Below are 22,323 nucleotides of genomic sequence, written 5' to 3' on the forward strand. Positions count from 1 at the left end.
ATTTTTACAAACTTGCTTTTAAAATCTAGTAGGGCAGGGAAAGTATTTGATATGGCAATTCTGCAGGCTGCTAGTGAGAGGACTGCAAATTCAGGTTGGAGTGATGTAGCAGATCTGCAGACGTTTGGGGAGGGTGAGATTAGAAGTAACGCAGGTCTTTAAAGGAGAACTCGGGGAACACGAACATAAACAGCTTTTCAAAGCTAGTGAGTGCTGTCCCAAAACAGTTGGCTTTTTAAATTAAATTAAGCACCCCCCTCCGTTCTTCAGTTGGTTCTTAAAACAGCTATGGAGAAGATAAATCAAAATTAATTTTGCACACCATGGGAAATTCTTAATGGGAAGCTTATGTAAAGCTTCTGCATTCAGGAAGCACTCTTTCAGGTTCTCTTTTTTGCTGCACACTTTGCTGTGAAATGACTTTAAGTGATAATAGCTATTTCCAGTAACCACCTTTGGGTTTCATCCTGGGCTACTGATAATTTCAGCTGGAAGTGTTTTGTTGTTCCTCACAGACAGAGCTGCCTCTAAAAGCCCTTCACCGTCACACAATCACAGCCAGCCTATAAATGGGATTGTGCAGCCCAGCCTTAACTCAGCAGCAAAACTGCAGGGGGACTGGGAAACGAGGCACTGACTTCCAGGTGAGAAACGACCTGAAACACTTCAATGAACTGCAGCTTTGACCTGGGGGTGGTGGAGCCCAAGGAGTGTTTGCCACCCATCAGCTTCCCAGGTCCTCAGCATTTGTGACCCTGCAGCGTCAGCGGCGTTGGGCAGGTATTTGGCAGAAGGTCCTGAGTCTCCTCTTTGGGGCAGCTGGCAACAAGACCTCTCCCTTCTGGGGGCTGAAAATGAAGTGGGAAGAGGTCAGGTGTGTGATGAAGGGTTGGGTACCAGCTGATGGATGTAAAAGGCACCAACCAACCACCCAGTGATACCCATCCAGCCCTGAAGCGGGGGCTTGGGCTGAGGCTGTCCTCCAGCCTTCCTGATGGTGACCGCTGATGGCTTTTTGTTGGGTGCACCCATTGGGGTGGTGAGTCTCTGTGGCGCTGTGTGGTGAGGTGATGAAAGCAGAGGTAAGGTGAAAACCTGGCTGTGGTCTGTGCTGAGATGTTACAATATTTAAGTAGAATATTTATAAACTGGTATTCATGAGCCCGTGCTTGTTCGAAGAGCACTAGCGTATACCCACAAGTACTTCCCTTTGATGTTTCTTCAGTCTTCAAGATCAAAATCAACCTTGTGGCTAAAAAACATTATTTGCAAGAAGCATTTGGTCATCTGTAAAAAATGGTTGCGTTTCTCTAATCTGCAGTGTTCAGCCAGCCCCGAACCAGGCTTTCTGCATGACCACCCTTCCCTATTAAAACACTGCCCAGGAAGAATGGGAGAGATGCCTGGTTTGCATTTTAAAAACCTATTTTTCTCATTTTTTTTCATTAAAACCCGGTAGCTGTTGCTCTATTTGCCTCATTCGGGCAGGTCAGCAGTGCAGATGCGGGTGCAGCACGGAGGAGGGCGATGCTGTGGGGTGTGGGTATGACCTGTGTGTGTGCTGCAGGAGCACCTGGCAGAAGCGTGGCTCTAAATTGTGCTCCTTGTGTGTGCCAGGGCAGGGGTGCTGCGGGGGTGCTGCTAGGGGTCATTGTGCTCGGGAGGGGAAGGAAGGTAGTGGGTATGTAAGCAAGAGCAAAGCTGGCATGTTATGGCCTCACGTGGTTGGGACAATAATTCTAGCAGATCAGAAAAGCAGGGACGCTTCTGGCCATCGTGCACTATTACTTATTTATGACCTGCTCCGTTATTGACGTGGAAACGTGTGATGGAGAGCAGATGATACAGGTTTTGCAATGTAATTGGTAGCTGCGTGGGGTGGCTGTGTGCTGAGAACCTCACCTGATGTGCTGTAGAAGGTGTATTTATTATGTACTTATTATTATTACTCCCTCCCCCCATCTTTCTGTAAGGTTCAAATTGATCCTGGGAGAATGGAGCACAAAAACATGCACAGCACCTAGATTTGCCACCTGACCATTAAACTACACCTTTTTTTTCAGGATTACTAAGGCAGAATCAGTTCCTCAAAGCATGCCTGAAAAACAGAAATTTCTTTACAAAGAAATTAATGAAATGGTTGACAAAGAGGAATTGTTAAATTCATCACTCTGCCACGAAATAAAGATTTATAGTCAAACAGTTTATGTGAACCAGATCCCATGCTCTAATGTCTTTACTAGAGAAATCATCGTGTTCAAAATCAATACGGGAAGGGGACGAGCCGTGGGCCTATTTCCTGTGAAAATGAGTTGCAGGACTTGAGTGGTTGTTTGAAAATGGACTATTTTCTTCTGTCTACTTACATGGAAAACCAGCAAGTGAGTAATTGTGGGTTAGGGTTCTTAGGTTGTGTCTGTCCTCTGTACAAGTACGAAGGAACTGCTTGGGGTCTTTTAGATGAAAAGGCCCTGTTTAATGCAATCTGCTCGTCATTTGGTCTTTGTATTCTTGCAGTTGTTCTTGAAGCAGGACAGGCTTGGGGTATGAGGACGTGGCACAGAGACCAAATGAGCTTGCGACAGAGCTGTTTGCTCCCCACATTTACATCTCCGACTTCCGTCTGCTGGTGCGGAGCAATGGAGCCCTGCTCTGTTACTTATAAAGCAAAGCTGCACCCCACTTGAGTAAAACCAACCCCCAGTGCATCCCACAACTCGCTCTGGTGTCAGAAATCTGGTGTTCAAACCCTGGGACACCAGGAGCAGGAGGACAATGATGTTTCACTTAAATTCTTACACATAGGCTGGAAGTTTCAAAGCTGCACGAGGAATTTGTCCTCTTCTAAGAGCTGAGCACCCGCATAGCCTGGGTGCCTTTGTCAATGACATTAAGGAAAATGAAGGAAGGTGTCTCTGGAGTATAGGGAAAAACTAGAGCAAATGGTTCTATTTTAGGGGCCAGGTATGTTTTATTGTAATCTCTTTCCAGAGTGAAAATGGCACTTAAATGTTCAGGGGGACATCTTTTTCTTAAAAACTAGTTCCTACTTCAGGTTTTAGTGACGGCATTAAAAAATATGTCTAGGAATGATAACACTTTGCAGTTGTATAATAGCCAGAGAAGTCTCAGTTTGAATGTGCTGATAGTTTGCAGATACAGAAATTGTACCACCTGCTGCTGGAAGAAATTAAGCATCAATGAATATTATGGGAAGTGCTCCACAACAGTGTCTAGTAGGGGAAGGCTTGCAAGCAGATGCTTGCTAAGCAGCTGGTAGTAAAATCACAGTGTTGTGATTAACGTCAAGGCTTTTAAGATCATTGGCAGGCAGGACCTCCATTGTACACCTTGATAGAAATATGCCCAGAAATACATAAAAACGGCAGAAAACGAATCATATTGCCAATTTTCCACGAACAGGATACCTGCCAAGCTCTCTTGCACACACTTAAATTATGGTGTGTGGCTTTTTGTTTTTGTAAAGCAGTTATTTTATCTCACTTATCTCAAACTGTCCCTTTTAAACAACTTCTGCACCAGCGTTGTTCCCGTGGCTTTGCAGTGTCTGCACAGCGTGTGGCTGCTGTGCCGAGCCCACGTGGCCAGGACCGCTGCTCCCTGCGCCGCCTGCTCAGCACCGTTTGCTCTGGCAGCTCCTGATTTCCTTCTGCTTCGGTGCTGGTCTGCAGCGTCCTGAAAAATGCTTCAAGGTCTCCAAGCGAACTGGTCCTCGGAGCACTTTAATGGCGTTTTCAAAGTAATATACCGCTAATTACTGCGTAAACTTGCCACCATTAATAAGATAAATTGGTGTTTTCTTGATTCTTATGCACAGTTTATGTTAATTTTAGGCCCTGCAGAAAGTGGCTGTTTCCATGAACAAATGTGGATAATTAGTTGTAGATAGTTATTATGTAAATTCGGTGATCTGCACCTTTGAATGGCAGTGGATGAGCAGGTTGAGCAGAATGCCCTGATTCCGGTTGCAAGGGGAAAAGCTGTGATACGTAACTTGGCCAGGGCGCCATGTTTAGGATCAGCTGCAGAAATTTATCTAGGAAATCAAACCCAGAAACCACCCTGACCATTTCTTCTACCTCCAATCACAAATGCATGTGGGATGGAAAGCCTTGCAGAGCCGCTCTAGCAAACCATCCTGCGTGGTTTCCCAGTGCAGGGAGCTGATGGGGACATGGAATAGTGTGCGTACTGCAAGCTGCCCATGGCAATACTGGTTTCCCTCGTGCAGGCTGCTTGTAGCATGATGCAGGTTGTGATGCACAGGACTCAGACACCGGCTGCTTGGCATGGCTCTGTCCAGTGGGTTCTTCCCTGCTTCGAGCTGCGAGTGAGCAAACCCTGCTATCAGGGGGAATGCAGCCGCCCAGCACCAAAAGCGTGGGGGCTAATGTTGTGTGTAATTAGGGAGACGGTGCCTCTAACTAGCTGTGCTGCTGCAGGCTGTGCCGCAGAGCTCCAGCACGGACAGGGCAATAAATAGACCAAACCTGGCGGCTTGGCTAATTAGGGCTTCAGCCGAGGGGCTGACAGAGCTCGTGGTGGTTCTGGAGGCTTGTCTCGGGTCAGCGACCAGCCCTGGGACGTGGCCCTGGTGGTGACTCTGGTGTCCCCGCAGAGTGAGCAGTGTGGGGGCTTCAAGGGGAGGCTTCGGGTGTGCCTGAAACAGCCGCGTGTGTGTTCGTGTGCCAAAGATGCTCTTGTGCCATTCCCTGAAAAGGGCTGGTCAGGAAGTCCTGTTCTGGCCTTTATTCATTTGACCAGAAGCTCTTAATTCACTTCAGTGGAATTAAGAGATTTAGCCAAGTGTTTTCTTGTTTGGTTGGTTTTCTCCTCTCTGAGTTTTGTTCAGGAAAAATCTAACCATTTAGGTAATATTTGGGTTTAATGCTTTTATCACCACATCTTTTCATTTGGGTCTGTTTTGAAATAACTTTTTAATGGATGCTTGTCACATACACACGCACGTTCAGCACACCGAAGTGGAAGGGGGATACTTCAGGTTACAGGCTGCAAGGCTCAAACAGGCCCACAGCGTCGGGTCAGGGCTCCTGTGGAGTTCAGCAGAGGACATTTTAAGTGGCAAAACCCGGCCCTGTGCTGGGCCTGTGCTGTGCCAGGGCCTCCTCACCCCGCACAGAGGCCTGCAAGGCCCCAGCACTGGGGGAACTCTTCATCATCATCCTCCTCCTCCTCAGTGAGGCCTGGAAGGCTGGGGCGTTCCCTCCCAGCACGGCCCTGTGGTGTCTGTAGGACACGAGTGAGGGCAGCATGAAGGGGGCTCCTGCTCCTCCTCAGGAGGACCCAGCGGGTTTATTTACGCTGTGTGACTCGTGCTCTGGCTGACAACGCTGTAAAGCTGTGCAGACACGCTGAAATCTCCACCTGAACCCTGCAGGACTACCTTACCGCTCTGTTATCCTGGGGCGGGGAAGCACATTTCCATAACAATAGCACGTAATGACCAGAGGTGGTGAAAACTCAAGGTCTAATTTTGTATATGGAAATAAAGATACGACTTCTCTGCAGAAATATTTGAAGTTTGTTTTAAGAAAAGATGCTGGTGGAGAACAGATGGCCGCCTCCTGCCATACATATTCATGAGTGCATTTATTTCATTATGTCTTCCCCTGGGAAACTCGGCGCTTCAGCTTTTATAAGTTTGCCTGGCCATCAAATTGAGCAGTCAGAAGCCCTCTGTCAGAGCTCTGCTGCTGTGCAAATTGGAGGAAAGCATGTGAAAGGCTTTAGCACTCCTGTCTTGACTTTTATCACGGCAACACCTGTTATTTTGAGATGGAAAGCAGAGGTTTTTATCAGGTGTAATGCATGTGGTGATTTGATAGGAAAAGTGACATGTTCACTTTACCTAAAGCACTCCTGCTGGGAAGTTGTGACGGCCTCGGGCAGTGCTGGTGGGAGCTGCGCAGGGCTGAGCCCTGCTGGTGCCATGCGGCTCGGAGGTGCTCACAGCCAAAAACTCTTTCGGGGAAATAAATAGTGTGATTCTCTGCTTGAGATAATTGCCCAGAGTAAGCTTTACAAAGCAGCAGTTACTTAGATGACAAAGAAATGAAACATGGAGATATAATTACAAATAAAATCTGAATTTCTTTTCACGTGGGAGGGCATGCTGGTGGGCACTACTGTAAGCCGAACGTGTTTCGGGGATTATTTTTAATCTACTCCTCAGGCTTTCATGTGAAATCTGATCTAAATATTTTGTATTTATTTTTTTTCCGATGTGCCCTTTTCCATTAACCTCCAGCTCCGTGTGAAGGGGTGCGCCCTGCTTTCTCTAAGCACTGACCGCAGCTGGCTCTAGATGCGCTGTGGGCTGTGCAGGTCTGTGCTCCACAACAAGCACATCTCAGCTGTGAGCTGCCTGTTGCGACCAGATGTGCAGATTTCTCTGTCCTATATGTGCTCGTACGCAGGCTTGGGTGTGTGGTTTTTTTTATGTATTTAGTTCTAAGTGTATCACCGGCATTCAGGGACGCTCGTTTATGTGCCAGTGACTGCAGGTGGTTGTTCTGCTCTGTGGTGGACGTAAGTAATGAGTACGTGGTAATTCTGTGGTGCTGTGAACTGCTGAGGCCGGGCCAAGGTCTCCTGGAAGAGCTGAAGGTCTGGCAGCAGAGATGCCTCCTGACAAGGTTCAGGCTCTGCCACTGAGCCGGACACCAGCGATGCTCTGGGTGCAGCTGGAAACAGCCCAGTGGGCACAGCCATGGTGCCAGGCTGGGGAGCTGAGCTCAGGGCTGCTTTGCCAGGACCAAAACCAGGAGCCAAGCACACAGCATCAGTGCCTGGGGAGCTCCGCATCCGTCCGCAGGAGGGGAGGCACTTGTCTTTCTGCAGCGACTGATTGATGGCAGGGCCAGTGTCCCTGGGACTTCCCTAGCCTCGCATTCACCACCTACCTCCTTTTTTTAAAGGAAAGTTTAGCAGCTGGTCCTTTGATTTGCAAAATGAGGTTTAGTCTGAAAGAATAGGCCAGGATAGAGGGGATTCTGCAGATTTGGGACTTGAGATTTCTTTTATCTTTCCCTTTTTTTGTAACTTCATTCCTTTCTTTCAGGCCAGAAGTATTTTTGTGCGCTCTTCAAAAGCGGCGCTGGCATTGTTGCTTGGGCTCCACAGAGGCAGAAAACTTAGCACATGAAATGTGCCATTGGAATTCAGGCCTTTAGCAAAGCTTAAAGGGAGAAAAATTGGTAAAGCTTAAAATGTTTCCTACTTGGACTTGATCGATCATTAACAGGGTATGAGATGGAAGTGTTCTTTTATTTTAGGATCTTTGCTGAAGCTGAATAAAATTACAATGGGCATAATGTGATGCTTTAAGGTGTCAGCTGTTGGAGTTTAACCATGACAATGCAGAGCCTCCAGTGTTGTATTTTATTTTTCCAGAAATATAAAAAATAAGGTTAATTTTCTTCCATTTAGTTTAGTTGATAAAGAATACAGTTTAATTAAATAAAATGAGCACAACTGCAATTTTTTTGCATTATGGAAATGTCAGTTTAGTGTACAGTTCCCGAAGGGTACTCAAAGGATCATTTAATTTTCAAATGATTGTAGCTTTGAAATAACTTAAAAGGCACTAATATATTTAATCAAAGGAGGTAACTGGTAATAGAGAAATAAATCATTCATGCATATAAATAGCAGGGCTTCAGCGGGTGTGTGAAGCCATCAGGGAAAATATTTAGGACTAAATTCATTCCTCTGGCCCCTTTCTGCCAATGTCAGTTAGGTTAAAGACCTGATCTGTGCTGTCAAAGGCCAAATTTGGCCTTTCTGTGTATACAGTATAGCAAGAAGCACTATCAATATCTCTGCCTATCCTCATGTGTAATTTGTGCATGTATTATCCGCATGTTATGTATTGTTTCCTGATTCGAGGAGTCCAATGTCTCTCTAAATGTCAGAATTCAGGTTGCCTGAATAGCCTCAATTTTACCCTTTCATCTTATTCACCGAGTGGGAAATAATGAAGAAAAAGTCATATGTGGTTGTGCAATTAAAACACCTTTGCGACTGAAGTGATTTTATTTCTGGTATTACCTCATGAGTTTAGCTGACTTTATATAGGCAATGTTGTTTTAGCAATATGCTTTTTTTTTTTTTTGTCAGTGGTAGTGATTTTTCTCCATAAAGGCTTGTTTTTGTTTTGTTTTTTTTTTAATTTTATTTTTTTCAGAGTGAAAAGTATAATTTAGTATATGCAGTAGCCAGAACTGAAGTGTGTCTGCTGCACTGCCCAGCGCTCCCATAAGCTCTCTGTTGGGCACAGCAAAACCAGTCTCTTCTGAACTGATTTCTCATGGTTTCAGGAATATAGATTTCTGTTGGTGGTTCCCAGTTGGTGTTTTATTTTTTTAATATAAATATATGTTCTTGTGCAGTTGGGCTTTCCCCAGCAGTCTGAGAACAATCGGGGTTTGTGCTGTGCTTACAGCTATTTGGAGTCAATTGAAGTTCACATCAAGTGCACTTTGCATGCACTTAAACATCTGAAACACTCCAAACCTATAAATCTTTTGACAAAGTACCCACCACAATTTGATTTTTTTCTGCTCTCAAGTATTATATTTTCATTTGTAATTTGCAGAGTCTCACTCGTGCTTCGTACCAGCGTGAGGAGAGGAATCGTTCAAGTTGGCCGCTCCTTTCATTACAGAAATGAACGTGGAAATGGAGTCTTACAGCGCCCAGTGTGTCACCTTACAAAGACTTTGCTGTGTTTTTATCTCAGTGTGCTGTGTAACAGTGTGCTGGTACAGTTTTCAGCTTGGGAGGACTTTGGGGTCTTTCAGGACTAAGCCTTAAAAAATGTTTGAACGACCACGGAGTTTGGGTTGTACAGAAACCCTTGCAATATCATTTCCTGGGCTTTCACCCAATGCTTTATTCCAAGAGAAAGATGTGCAGTAGGTAACAAACTGCACAAGTGACCTTGTCTAATTCTGGGAAGTTTCCCCCAGAAAGAGAGGAGCACTGAATTCCCAGTGGTCTGGGGCAGTGAAGCTGATGGTGGTGCCTTTCTCGCACCTCCCGTCCTGTCCGCTGGGGCTCAAGCCTTGGTGTGTCTCGGTTGGTCATGGCTGGAGAAAAACCCTGTCCTGGTGGCAGTGGGGTCAGGAGTTTACCCAGCCCCTGCAGCTGTGAGCAGAGCTTCCTTTCTCAGGGCTGGGGAAGCAATAAGCAAACTCTTGGCCGTGTGCCCCAGGGGGGCTGCAGTCCCTGCTGTATTTCCCTTTTTGCTGACGTACCTTCTCTGTGGCCTTTCTGTTTGATTTTTTTTTTTTTTTTTCCCACTTAATACTCTTGGCTATAAACAGTGCGTAGCAGTTCTGCACACAAAATGAGACAGCGAGGAGATGCTGCCCCATACGAGGAAGCAGGGATAAGGGAAGCTAATTTGACAAAAGTGGTAATGAGACATCTGCCCTGGGTATTTTTTTCACTCTTTGGCTGTCATGTATTGTTTATTAGCAGGAGTGTCAGCTTGCTAATTGGCTGAACACAGACAGTCAGCCCTGTCAGAGTTTTCTTACAAACTGTCCATTATAGGTTATCTTTCCTCCTTGAATGAAGTTCAGTTAATTCAAAGATTTTTTTCGAAGTGATTTAATGAAAAATGAATTCTGGGGGGAAAAAAAAAGGAAGATGGCAGGTCATAAATATGAGATACTTTCCATCTGCTCAGGGTACATGACTCAGTGATACTTGCATGCACCTGGACAAAAGACGAATAACCTGCAAATCACGCCAGAGGAGCATTTAAGCTGGCCAAGGTCGTTTAGGATTCTGGTATAGTACCAGCTTGTTCAAAGTGACATTTCAGCAGCATAACTATACCTCCGAGAGGGTTACTGTGAGGGAGGAACTCTGAGGAGAAAAGCTCCAGTGGCCCCAAATCCCGACCCACCAAGTGGAAGCGACGGCTCCTGGCGTTGTGTGGGCACGGTGCTGGGACCTGCAGCCAGCCCCCGCCCAGCCCCATCCTCCCCTTGTCACCTGCATGATCTGCTAGGAAACACGCTCATCCTTCAGCCTTTTTTATTTTTTTTTTTCCTTGCATGGTAGATAATTGAATTTTGCTCCATTCCAGGATGTTTCTGGGTTCAGGTGCCTGACCTCAGGTTTGATTAGGACAGCTAATCGGTGCAGGTTGGAGTATGGATACAGCAAACACTCGTTGGATGTGGCTACTGGAAGCAGACTGCATTTGCCCTGCAGCAGGGAGGATTCCCCCCCTTGTTCCTGCTCCTGCTGTGCCCATAGCTGAGGTTATGGGGTGTGAGAAACCAGGGGGGCCTCTGGATGCTGAAATAGATGCTGAAACAGAAGGGAAAAAAAAGGTTGATGGAAGAAGAGTCTCAGCTGGTTCCCAGTAAGGTATAGTTCGGCTTCACGTTTCCCTAGAAAGCAGATTTGTGATTTTAGTAGATAGAAAAAGATTTTGGGAAAGTGCCACTAAGACATTTTAGGGGAAAAAAATGAAGAATGAAGTAACTGCTGATGCTGTAGAGTGAAGATTTATTTTACTGCCTTGTATGACACACAAGTGATATCCAGTAAGGGGCTGTGAAAACCTTGCCCGTGGCTGAAAAGAGGTTTTCAAGCAATAATTTTGCGCAGAATATACCACCAAATTCAGCAGGGCAGAGAGTGGATGTTCAGGGACAAATAAAAGCCATCAGCTTTTAAATCCATTACATTGCATGTTGTTGTTTCCATTCATTTCCCTGAAGTGCAGGTGAGTCAGGCTGCCCCAAACCTTGTGCCCTGCACAAAGTCCTGTGCATCCCCCTGGCTGTCAGGGGGCGGCCACGGACCTGTCAAATGTCCTAAAAGATCCCCACCTGCCTGAAAAAAGGCATCTATGATTAAACAGCTGTGGACTAAATAATTGAAGTTCACTGCATCCCTTAACATAGAGATGATGCTTCCAGATTTCATCACAGGCTTTCCTCAAACCAGGGTGAAAGATGCTTTAAGGTGACTTTGTGGTGTTGTAGCAGGCACACTGCTGGCTGCTCCTCCTAAGGGTCCCTTTGAGGGTTTGTCTGGAAAGCAATTATTTTTGTGTGCTGGCAGTCACCATTAAGAGGCTATGCTGATGTAAATTTTAAGAGTTTTTAATTTTGTGTGTTGCCTTGCCACTCCCATTCCTCTCCTGGGGGGTGGGAGAAAAACAAGTGGAGGGCAGTGAGCTTTCGGTTTGGTGGATTTTAGTTGAAAGTTTTTATATATCTTTCTTAATAAGTAGGTGCCGTAGTGTTAGGTTAATGTAAAGGGGAAAACCAAGTGGCCAGAATCCTGTTGTCCCGGGGCTGCCATACCCTGATCTGCCACTCCACGTGCCTGCGGGCTGGGAGATGCTGATGGCACATGGACGTTTGGCTTCTGGTCCTTGGGATTGCAGGAAAACTTGTCTGTGTGCACACAGGCTGAGAGCTAAGTGAATGTATGTGTAATGTCACGTTACAAGTGCTCATTCCTACGTGTTTGTTCTTTTCCCTGCAATAACGCAGCCCTTTGTCAGGGCCACCTGGTTTAAGCACTAATGGGGGGATGCTGAGAGATGCTTGGTGGTGATGGTGTGAGGTTATGGGGGAGCTGCCAAAACCAGCCTCCAGCATCAGCTTCCTCTATTGGTTTTCCACCGGTTTATCATGTCGGGAACTGGAGTGCTCTGTCAGAGGGGCAGTGCCACTGGCTGCAGTGCAGGGCATCGGTGGCAGCTTGTGGCTTTCTGTCATTTTTGGGAGCATCCTCTGCGTCTTCTCCATTCCAGACAGTCTGTCCCTGCCCCTCACCAGGGCTGAGCTTTTCTGCGTTGTTAACAAAAATGCAGAAAATCCTCGTTGAAGAGATGTGCGAGAGCAGCTTCTGGTTGTTCAAGAAATCAGTCTCAAATAAACAAGTTCCATTTTTCAGGAAATTAGTAAATACAATTGTCTGATCAGTGAAGTTTTCAGTAAGAAAAGCTTTTAAAAAGAAACTAAGTGTTTCTGTATAGAAAATGAGAGGGTGAGTGCTTTGCTGTTGGCTTTATTGCCACTGCCATTCAGTTCTGTCATCGTAAAAATAAAGCCAAGCTTTCGGCATGGGATCCTCATTTACAGAGCAATAAAATTTCAGGAAAAACTAGCAGCGGCTCATAGAAGTACAAACAAAGCAAATTCCTTTCCTGGGGTACGTCCAGCAAGCCGAGGTGATTTGAGAGGTGGTAAGCAGAGGCGCAGGATGGTTATTCTCCAACTGGTAAAACAAAAATCAATGGACATGAAATGAGCTAATAGAGTTGGAAATTTTTCACTCGTGGCACTGCAGGCGGCTTTCGCTGCAGAATTTTCTGAAGAAACTTTTCAGCTAGCACTGATGCTTTTTTTCTCTTCATATTAAATTAGCTTTTGGTAACGCTGGCGTTTAACTGCACCCACATTTTTTCATTAGACAGCTAATGGGGAATTTCACGGAGTGCTATCCAACACTTTTTATATCAGTTCAGATCGCTGTCTGTAACACTGTGGTGCGGCTGAGCAGAGGCACAGCGTTGTCCAAAAAATCCCGCAGCCCAGCTTGGATGAAAAACCGAATGAACTGCTGCTGGCAGGCTTAATTTTTTGCTCAGGCTGCCTGCAGTGACGTGGCATCTCACTGCTGTCCTGGGGCTGTGCAGTGACCTGTGTGTCCCGTAGTGTGACTGGGTGGTGAGGAGAGCCTGAGGCATACCTTAAAGGTCGGTGTTGGCTGTGGTTTTTGGGGTGGGCTGTGCCTCTGAGCCTCCTTGAGCGAATCACTCACCCTGTGTGGACTCAGCTCCCATGTGGCATGGGCTGGGACAGGATTCTGCAGGGCTGCTGATGGGGATGCACTTGTAGGCAGATAAACCCCTGCCTGCATTCATCCACATAATTCATTCTGTGCTCCCTGGAAGATTAGACCGTGGCGAAGTGTTTTGTATTAGAGCTGCTCTTCCAACACATACTCATATTTATCTGGGGAGCATTTGCAAATGATTGAACATTTTAATCTTTTTGTTGCGTTTTCTCATGCGTATTCTAGTAATGTGCATATGGTAACAGCAAGTGGACTATGACCCAAAAGGGATTTATGGGCTTTGGCACAATGCGCCTCTACTGTAATTTTGTTCTCATCTTCATCTCCTGCCGCTGTATTCTCATCTAACTTAATTCTGTGGTTTTCCCAAACACCGTTTATGGCAGTGCTGTTTCCTAGAGGCTCGTTCCCCTGGCCTGAGCCCAGCCGTGTGCTTCAGCAGGAGCTCTGCAGGAGACGCTGCTGTTAGATGCATGTGGAAATCCTGCTCCTTGCATCTCCGCGTGCAGCTTGTGGGCATGCTATGCGCAAAGCTGTTTGCTGGGTGTGGAAAGAAAAGCAGAGGAAATGGTGCCTCAACACAGCAGGACCTATATAATGTTCTTTTCCACCCACACTTTAAGTAGTTTCCACAATTCGGTTGCTTTATGCTAAGCACTCGTGCAGCCGTGGTACAGCAGCTAAGGAAAAGTCTCTGCAGGTAGGGATTGATTCCCCTTGGGGGAACATCTGAATTGACTTTGAGCTTCTCTGGCGGTGTCCACAGAGCAGAGAGCATTCCTCTAGCCTGAGGACAGCCCGCTCACCTCCTTGCAGTCATACGGCAGTCCCAGGGCTCAGGTTTTTCTTTCCCAGCAGTAATAACCGTACCTCCGTGATCCCTTCCTACAGCCCTCAGTCCTAAACCACCGACATTCAGGTGTGCACACAGCAAATGCACTTGGCCATTAAGCTCAGCGTGTGTCCTGTTGGTGCCAGAAGGCATCTCTGGGACCAAAGCCTGTCTCATATCATACAGCTTCTGGTTTCTTTTTCTCCTGTCTTGTGCTCCAAGGACTGCCACGGTACCCTGCCTGCCCGGAGGCTGGGCCTGCTGCCCTCAGGGGGTCTTATTGTTGGATTTTGAGGCAGGCAGTGAGAACAGCTGGCTCGGCACTTAATTCAATGGGTAAGATGATTTTCGTAAACCTGCAGCTATTACTTCCTTGCTTACTCATCACTCTGCAGGGTGTGAGCTGTAAGCGGTGGCTGCCACTCGTGCGCTGTGCCAGCCCTCACGGCCGCTCTGTGAAGATCTGGCTGATAGCGTGCGAGCTTTGGGAATTGGGTTGGATTTGTGCTCGTCTTTAACTTCATTTGCAGAGCCAACAATAATAACTTGTGGCTCCCTTCCTACAAAGTGACACGCTGCAGGAAGGATAGACGGTGTCTTACTTGAAAATTCAAACCAGCAATCTTTCTGCCGTCCAGCAGGATGATGAACTGTCCCAGCTTACACTGAATAATTGCAGGCTTTCCTTCACGTTCCCACCGCTGCATTGTTCTACCGAGTATCACCCGATACATCTTCACTATCGTGACATTTCTTCCTTGACGCACAATTAGAATTCTAACACCTTTACTTTATCCTCTGAAGAGCATTCAATATAATTAAAAAGACGTCTTTTGAAATAATAGAATCCTCGTTCCTCGCCATGGCAAGTAATAAAATTACAGAACGAGTTTTTTAAGGCAAATCATGCTGGCAGTTCGGGCTCTACATCAGGCTGTAGCAGGAGGATGCATTTCTTGTTTGTTGTCAGCTTGCTTTTCATGCCTCATGCAGATCTGTCTTGGGTTTCCAGCGCTGGGGAAGGAAACCTTGATTTAGGAAACCGTGTTTCAATAAAATGAAAACACTTTATGATCTATAGGTGGAAGACTGTCACCTTTCTCCTTGAGTTGCTCCACTGCTTTTGATGTAATTTCAGGCAGAGGACTTGATTAATTGTTTTAAGGGTGACAAATTCAGCCTGTGCGGTCCTGCACTGCCTCTGGAGGCAGCAGGGTCCTGCGGGGTGTGGGGCTGTGCTGGCAAGGTGTGAAATCAGCAGGGACCCAAACCCATCGCTGTTCCAACCTTGTCACAGTGGAAAGATTTTGTCAGTCCGCTGCCAAGCCCCTGCCCTATAAGTGGCTCTCCCAACCAGCAGCAGCCCCTGGGTTTGGGGTGCGGGGCACAACGTGCTGGGGGGAGTCCTGCTGTATTCAGACTCTGTCCCTGGAGTCCCTTCAGGCTGATCAGGGGTTCTTATATCCATCTTATCTAAATAAATGGAGGCACCATTTATTTTGTGTTTCTTTTTTATTTTATTTTGTGTTTATTTTGTGTTTTGAGTTTTTCTCCTTCTCACACAAGGAACCAAACCAAACCCTACCCTACTGCTCTGGCAGAGCGGCTATAAATACATCGCAGTGTTTGTGCTGCTGAAGCTTGCTCAAAAATCTGGTTTGGTATCTTTTGTCTGCGAGGGATACTGGCATCTTCTGTCTGTTTTCAATTACATGATAAAGGAAAAGACGACCTTCATGCCTGCCTCCAACATGCCTTTCATTCGTGTTACTTGCTAGAGCTGCAAGGGGAAAGTTTTGGGTGGAGCCGATGAAATATATTTTGCTGCAGTGTTCGCTGGCTGATAATTTAACTTTTCTTATTACATTATGCTGCTAAGCAACATTTTAACGGATTGTAAGTTTCCTTTTTGTATGGGTGCCTGGAGAGCATGCACAGTCTTTATAATATGCTTGAAATATAAATAAAAAGTTAAGTATATAGCACTCTAAGTCTTCATAGCACTTTAATAGATTTATTTAATCATCTTTTATGAGCTCGGCTAGCAGTTACTGCCTCCTTTCTACCAGGGTGGGGGGGAAGGATATATCAAAAACTGAGTTATTTGCTTTGGTCAGGAGCAGTGTCCCTTGGACATGAGCTCCCACCCCTGTTGTCTTGTCCCTAGTCGCCTCCATTGGACTCCATCCTGTGCTGTGCTTGGAAGGAAAAACCAGCTTTAGGCAGTTGTTTGGTATTAGATGGTCCTTAAGGCCTCTTCCAACCCAAACCCTTCTGTTTTGTGGCATCGTTCCTGGCTGCTGGTTGGGTGCCAGTGGTGGCCGTGCCCTGCCTGCCTCTAACAGCACCACGTGGCAGCAAGCAGGGCCCAGGTTTGCGCGGGGTGAAAATTGCCATCCAAGGGCTGATTTTCCTCATCTCAGGATCTGACTCATGGTTTGCGAGTTCTGTCAGAATAAATTAGCTGCTAATTTGTCATCTAGTCAGGTGATCCCAAATAGGTTTGTAAAAGCCAGGTCACATCACGCATATTTCCTATTTGATTCATGCGAAACGCTCGCCAGGTCTGCATACCAATGACCATGGTTACCTGGGCAGGATTATTTAATAACCTCATAAAAAAAATAATGGAAACAGATACTTAATGAATCAAGATGCACTCGAATTAAATGATTAGAAATTCCTGGTTAATCACCAGAAAGGAAACTAATTAAATTACCATTCAGTTTTTATGGGGGCCTTGGGACAGCAAGCTAAAATAAGTCCCCTCAATCACTTTTTTCATTAGATGGGACAGGCGTATTCAAGGTTAGTGAAGATAAATGCAATGTTCTTTGCTTGCTCTTGAAATTATATTATTTAAATAGTGTTTTATGCTTCATCACCTGATGTTAAACCAAGGTACACTGGGAAGAAGAATCCATGGCAGAGCTCAATGGACAGGCACTTGCTCAGAGCAGTAGCTGCTCGCCACGACAGCGGTTTCTAGAGGTCTCTCTGCTATTGCATGGATGGCAAACAAAGGCGCTGTAACCCCAGGGGTTTCTCAAAAAATGGAAGGGAAATCCCACAGTGCTTCTCACCCAGAAATAAATACAATTCTGTAGCATATAGCGACCCTGCAGAGAAGAAAGAGTAATAAATCATAGTTTAAACGTAGTTCTAACTATTTTGGTGTTCATTTTTTTAAATTAAAAAAAGAGAAAAACATTTACAGGCTCACAAATGGAACAAAAGATCCCAGTGATGCCCCTTTTGTTCGCTGAAAGGGAGGATTTTCACAGGAGAGTTAAATTGGTAAACTCCTTTCACTTTCTGTCTTAGCTTTTTAACATCCATATCCAAGGTTTCTGACATTTAGAACTTGCTTGAAAAGCTCAGAAAAGATAATGCAGCTTCAGGATTTCAAAGCAGGTCACAATCAAGTCAAAATAATCTCACTTCAAAATCTGGGGTCCTTTCATTCATTCTGAGGTCTCCGCTTGTATAACTAATGGAGAAATTAGAGCCCCGAGGTCGTTCAGCGTGCTTGTTAGAGTGCTGCAGCGTTACTTACAGGAACCGTGAGTGGCCTTTTGTGGTGAATGATCAACTGCAAAACGTGTTTGCTAACTGAAGCCCAGGAAGCCTTGAAGAGTTGCTGGGTTTTGTTTCCTGGTAATGTTGGTAGTTATGCTTATTTTGTCAGCTGGGCTCATATCTTCATACGAGAATCTTCACTTTCATTAAAATAACGTTTCTAGATATGCTAATACATATATTTAATTTTTGTCTCCAAAGGCCTGCGGATGCAAACACCAAGCAGGGGAGGAGCATCGTTCTGTTGTTTCTCAGCGGGCACATTTTCAGACCGGTGTCCATGCTGGTGAGGGAGCTCTGGCACATGTTCCATGTTCTGTGGCAGAGCAGAGCAAAGTGCTGGCTCATCCTCCCCAGACAGCCAGAGCTGGCTGCCCTGCGTCTGCACCAAACACCTGGAGGGAAACCCGGGCTGGGAGTGTGACCTGGAGCATTCCTCATCCCCAAGCCCCCCTTCCAGCCTGCACCTTGCTCTGAACGAAAGCCATCCACAGGAGCGGCCCCAGCTCTTCAGCCAGATGCACTTTCCATCCCAATCTTTATTAATCTTTATTTCTGGGGAGGTTCCTGCCCTGTAGGAAGGGAGAAGATGTCCAGGAGCTACTTCTTGGCTCATGGTTGCCTCTGGAGATACCTTTTTGTCGGTATGGGAGGAGTTTGAGGGTATTTTCCCATATGTTTCTTACTGAGACTATACCAAGGAGCTGTGTTGCGTGCATGAGCAGAATAAAACCTCATCAAAACGTGAAATAGGGAGAGGTTTTCCAGCTGAAGATCTCTCTGTAGCTCTGCCAGCAGTGGTCTGATCTGAAGACACTGAATTTCATTATTTACTCATGGCTCATTGAAGCAAAATTTTACTTCATGATCTAATTTCTCACATGGTTGGTGTTTGTCCTATATTGCTGAGCTCTGGCTTTGGTTAATTTTAGTGGGAGATGGTAGCAATAGATACTAAAGCAGCCATGATGAATAGAATGGCTTTTTACGAGTCTGATGTTTTTCATTTCATAGCAGTAGTAGTTCATTATGGCAGTTTACAGAGGCCTAAATATGATTATATCTGTGTTAGTGGTATTGTGTTGGTGCCAGAAATGTAATCACAGTCCAGGAATACCTTGGTAAAATTATGAAGCAAAAAAGTGTTGATAAAGCTTTAAAAAAAAAAAAAAAGTTGGTCTTATTCTGATCGCAGCTTTGTGGTGGAAAAGAAGGACCACCACCCAGGAACAGCCCCCAAAGGGTGGAAGGAAATGGCTCCGCATCCCAGCTGCCCATAAGCAGACTTCAAATGAACCTCCTGATCTGCTCTGCAGCCTGCATCTTCAGTGTCAGCCTGGGCCGAGGTGGCACAGCAGCCTCATCTCATCCAAAATGATCTTTCGTGTTCAGCAGGAGCTTCCTCCTGGTTACCGACAGGTCTGAGGAGGTGAATTAATTGCAGGATAGTTAAATGTCTGTTCCCTTTTGGAGCTGCCTTCCACCATAGCTCAAGGATATGGCTTGCATTTTAGGCTTTTGATCATGCACTGTTAATTTTGTCACTATTTTGTGAATCTTCCAATATCCTACAGACAAGCCTGATTGGAAGAATTAAAATAAGCAGTATGAAAAGCAAACCGGTACCATGAGTATCCAAGATACTGTGATCTAGGGATAATCAGAGGGCTGCTGCTGCTGAAGGTCATAACTGATGATTTTCATTCTGAGGCTCCAAGGCAGGTTTTGGGATGGTCCCTGCAGCCTGGATGCCCAGAAAAACTCCTGGTGTGTGCAGCAAATGGCTGTGCAAAAGTATTCTTTAAACGGTCGCTCTCATTAGGGAAAGCTTGGCCTTGAGTTATATTGAATAATTGAAAGAAAGTATTTTACCAATTTCATGAAGAGCTTAAAAAAGATGAAAGCTGAGAATCTGGCAAAGTGTTTTTCAATTTGCTCTTGTTTGGAGCCATTACCGTGGATGCTGGGGCAGGAGGGCAGCGCCCAGCACTGCTCGAGGTTCAGCACTGCTGCCTTCCGCGGGCAGGGGCGGCGATGGCAAAGCTGTGTTGGAACAAAGCAGCCTGTGGGTGCACCTTGCAAAGTGGCAGTGCCGTATTAAATTGTTGTTATTAGTTCTATGGCTGCAGGTGTCAATTTTTTGCTATTTTTTTTTTTGAAGACAACTTATTCTTGCTGTGTTTTTGTAATGTGAATACTGCCATGCAGAGAGGATGAAGGAATGATGTGTTGGTCAAAGTCCTCAGTTCATTAGTGCACGTTTTCCTGCTGGTTATAGCAGGCTTCAGGTACGTAAAGAGCTGCAGTGGGAAAAAAATGTACCAGGGGAAATTGGTGGAAGTGCTGAGGGTTCCTGGTGGTTGCAGAGCTGCTTTACAGGCAGAAAGAAACCTCAGCCCGGTGGGGCGCTCAGCCTGGTGTGAAGGTCAGAGTAAAGCCTGGTGATGCATGCTCAGGAGGCTGAGGCTGGCTCTGAAATCACTGAAGTCAGAGGTGGAGCCAGCAGGGAAGGGACCTTCAGCTGCCCTGAGGCCCCGGGCAGCACCTTGGGGAAGCCTTCAAGCTCAGCTGGCAGTCGGTGTGGCAAGCAGCCTGCAGGTAGCTGGTGGAGGCGATCGTGTGAGGACCTCGTCCGTAAAGGACGTGATAGAAAAGAGAATAGCTTGAGTAAATATTGACATACGGGTTTCAATCTGTACGAGTATTTTGTATGAAAAAGATACAGATATTGGACAATTCTATTCCGAGTTGTAGGATCGGTCCACACAAGACTGCTTATATTTGCATGCCTGGTCTGTAACGGCTTCAAGGTAATTCCCAGGCAGGTGTTAGAGACTGAATGAGGTCTTCTAAAGTCTTTGGTAAACCAACAATTACAAAAATAAAGGAAATGTAGGGTTTGGGAGCTGTCAAAACAGTGCTGATTTTCCATGTGCCTGAATCCCTTGGCGCAAGCACTGACGCGAAACCTCACTAGCAACTACTTAAGATGAGCAAGGAGTTTTTGGGGGTTCTTTGATTGTAAAAGCAGGGTTTGAGCACTGAACATGAAGGGCTGCTCGTTTGTTCCTGCTGCTCGGTGAGGGAAGGGCGAGATAAGCGAGGCAGCAAGTCGGAGACCTTGAGAAGGCGCAAACCTGCAGCCGCTGGGAGCTGTAAAATGATTGCCGGGGAGTTCTGCTAACGGCACAAACGCTGCCCTTGGGAAGATCAATGGGGTGAGGGATAAGGGAAACGAACCAGGGCTTCTGTCTGAACTGACTCTGCAAGAAGTTCTCAGTGGGTGTTGGGAGGAAAAGCCAAAGAGATGCTGCATCTGTGCAGTGGCAGCTGTGCTGCAACCCCATGGACGTTTCATCCCCTGAGCTTCTTGGACCTCCGAGGCAACCTGCTGGTACCGGCTGGGCTCGTGGCTGCTCGTGCAGGCTTTGTCGCTGTTTTTCTTTGGTTGCCGTACCTAAAATAATGGTTTTGAAGGAGTTTTCTTTCCAAAATGCTTTTGCCCCATCCAAAAGCATTTTTTTCTTCTAGATATTTCACTTCCTTCCATCTTTGCAGGGATAGAAAAAAAAAAATCAACTGTTTTCTTTTTTTTTTTTAAGTTACCTGATTACATTGGAATAGGAAGACATCTGGAAGAAATATAAATGTTCTTCTTTAAAAGCCCAGAGAATGGAAGCTATGTAGAAATAGATTTGGTAGAGAAATACCTTTTGTTTTCCACACCTGCTTTCAGAGAAGCTGGGGAAAGGGCATGCCCTGGGCAGTTCGGGGATGCAGTTGCACAGGGTTTTCCCTTGGCTCGCTGCTGCCAGTGCCTTCAGTGCTGGGAACAATGAGGAAAGTGGATGGTCTTAAACGATTGTGTGTTAGAAGTGCCTGATTTTATTTTATTTTCCATTCAGAAAAGCTATTTGCAGGGGAGTAAAACTGTTTGGGACTCAAATTCTCCTTGACAGAAGCCAGCTGAAACCTTTTGGTGTGTTTGACTTGGAGGAAGGTAAACAAGCAGGAGGCTCCCTGATGTCCTGTGCTGATAACACTGACGCTTCTGCACCGGGGAGAAATTAGCACACTGAAGTTTCAGTTGAATTGCTAAAATGCTCTCTCAGAAGATCATTTATGTGAAAGAAACCTGAAAATTATTCTGTCTGAAGCTGATCTGCAGTCAGACAGACTGAGACGGGGAGAAATGCCCGGGAGCTCTGGTGGAGGTGTGCTTGGTCAACGCAAACAGAAGGTGCCAAAGGTGCCACCTGCTTAAAACCCATCCTGTAAGGACAGCCTGGGCTGGGGGAGCTGATGGAGGGCTCAGCTACAGGCACAGTCCTGACCTGATCCCTGGTGATGCCAATGTCCAACACCAGGGAGCTCGGTCCCTGCACCGGGGGGCATCACCTGCACCGCAGTGAGTGTGCGACGGGGTCTGTAGCTCGAGAGCATCTGAGAACACAAGTAATTAGATTTCAGCTTCATGACAGTCCTTTTTTTCTATTCAAAAGGCTTGCCTGGAAGAAAGCTTTGTATTTCATCAAACTGCATGTTCGAGTCTGGTCCCTAAAACACACAAGCTTATTCTATTGTGAGGGCCATAGTTTGAGGCAAGCTCTCACATCTTCTAACATCTCAGCAAGCTTGAAAAAGCCTTCTCCTTGTTATCCACCAGGCCAAATTGTGCAATTTTCCAATGGATCAGGCCCGTAAACCTGGTGTAATATAACCGGGTCACTTTATGCTGGTGATGTCATGCAGGTGACTTTTTTTTTTTTTTACAACTCTTAAATGCTTTTATGCCATCCATGTCAAAATTAGACCTAAAAGAAAACTTCTCTGGTAGGTTCCTGGTGCTCGGGGAGCATCCCCACGCTGTGGCACAGAGCGAGCTGCCCCCGTGCTGTTTCCTCACCCCAAACTGTGCTCGTTTGCTGAAATCTGGGTGCAGTCCCCAGCCCGTCCCTGTGCCGTGGGTACCCGCACACAGCTTTAGAGAGAGGGGATGGAAAGCCCTGCTGGGGCTGGGGCTGAGGCAGCCT

The 22,323-nt window shown here is 46.1% G+C and overlaps 1 long non-coding RNA gene across 1 annotated transcript in view; it reads left to right on the forward strand.

Moving 5' to 3' along the window:
* Nucleotides 1-429: 429 nt before the first annotated feature.
* Nucleotides 430-22,323, forward strand: part of LOC110352796 (uncharacterized) — a 38,315-nt gene continuing 16,421 nt past the window's right edge. The window contains exon 1 of the long non-coding RNA XR_002402376.4: nt 430-1,039. This is a non-coding gene — a long non-coding RNA (uncharacterized lncRNA). The remainder of the gene's footprint in view (nt 1,040-22,323) is intronic.

This window comes from Anas platyrhynchos, chromosome 13 (assembly GCF_047663525.1).
Source record: "Anas platyrhynchos isolate ZD024472 breed Pekin duck chromosome 13, IASCAAS_PekinDuck_T2T, whole genome shotgun sequence".
NCBI classification, from domain to species: Eukaryota; Metazoa; Chordata; class Aves; order Anseriformes; family Anatidae; genus Anas; species Anas platyrhynchos.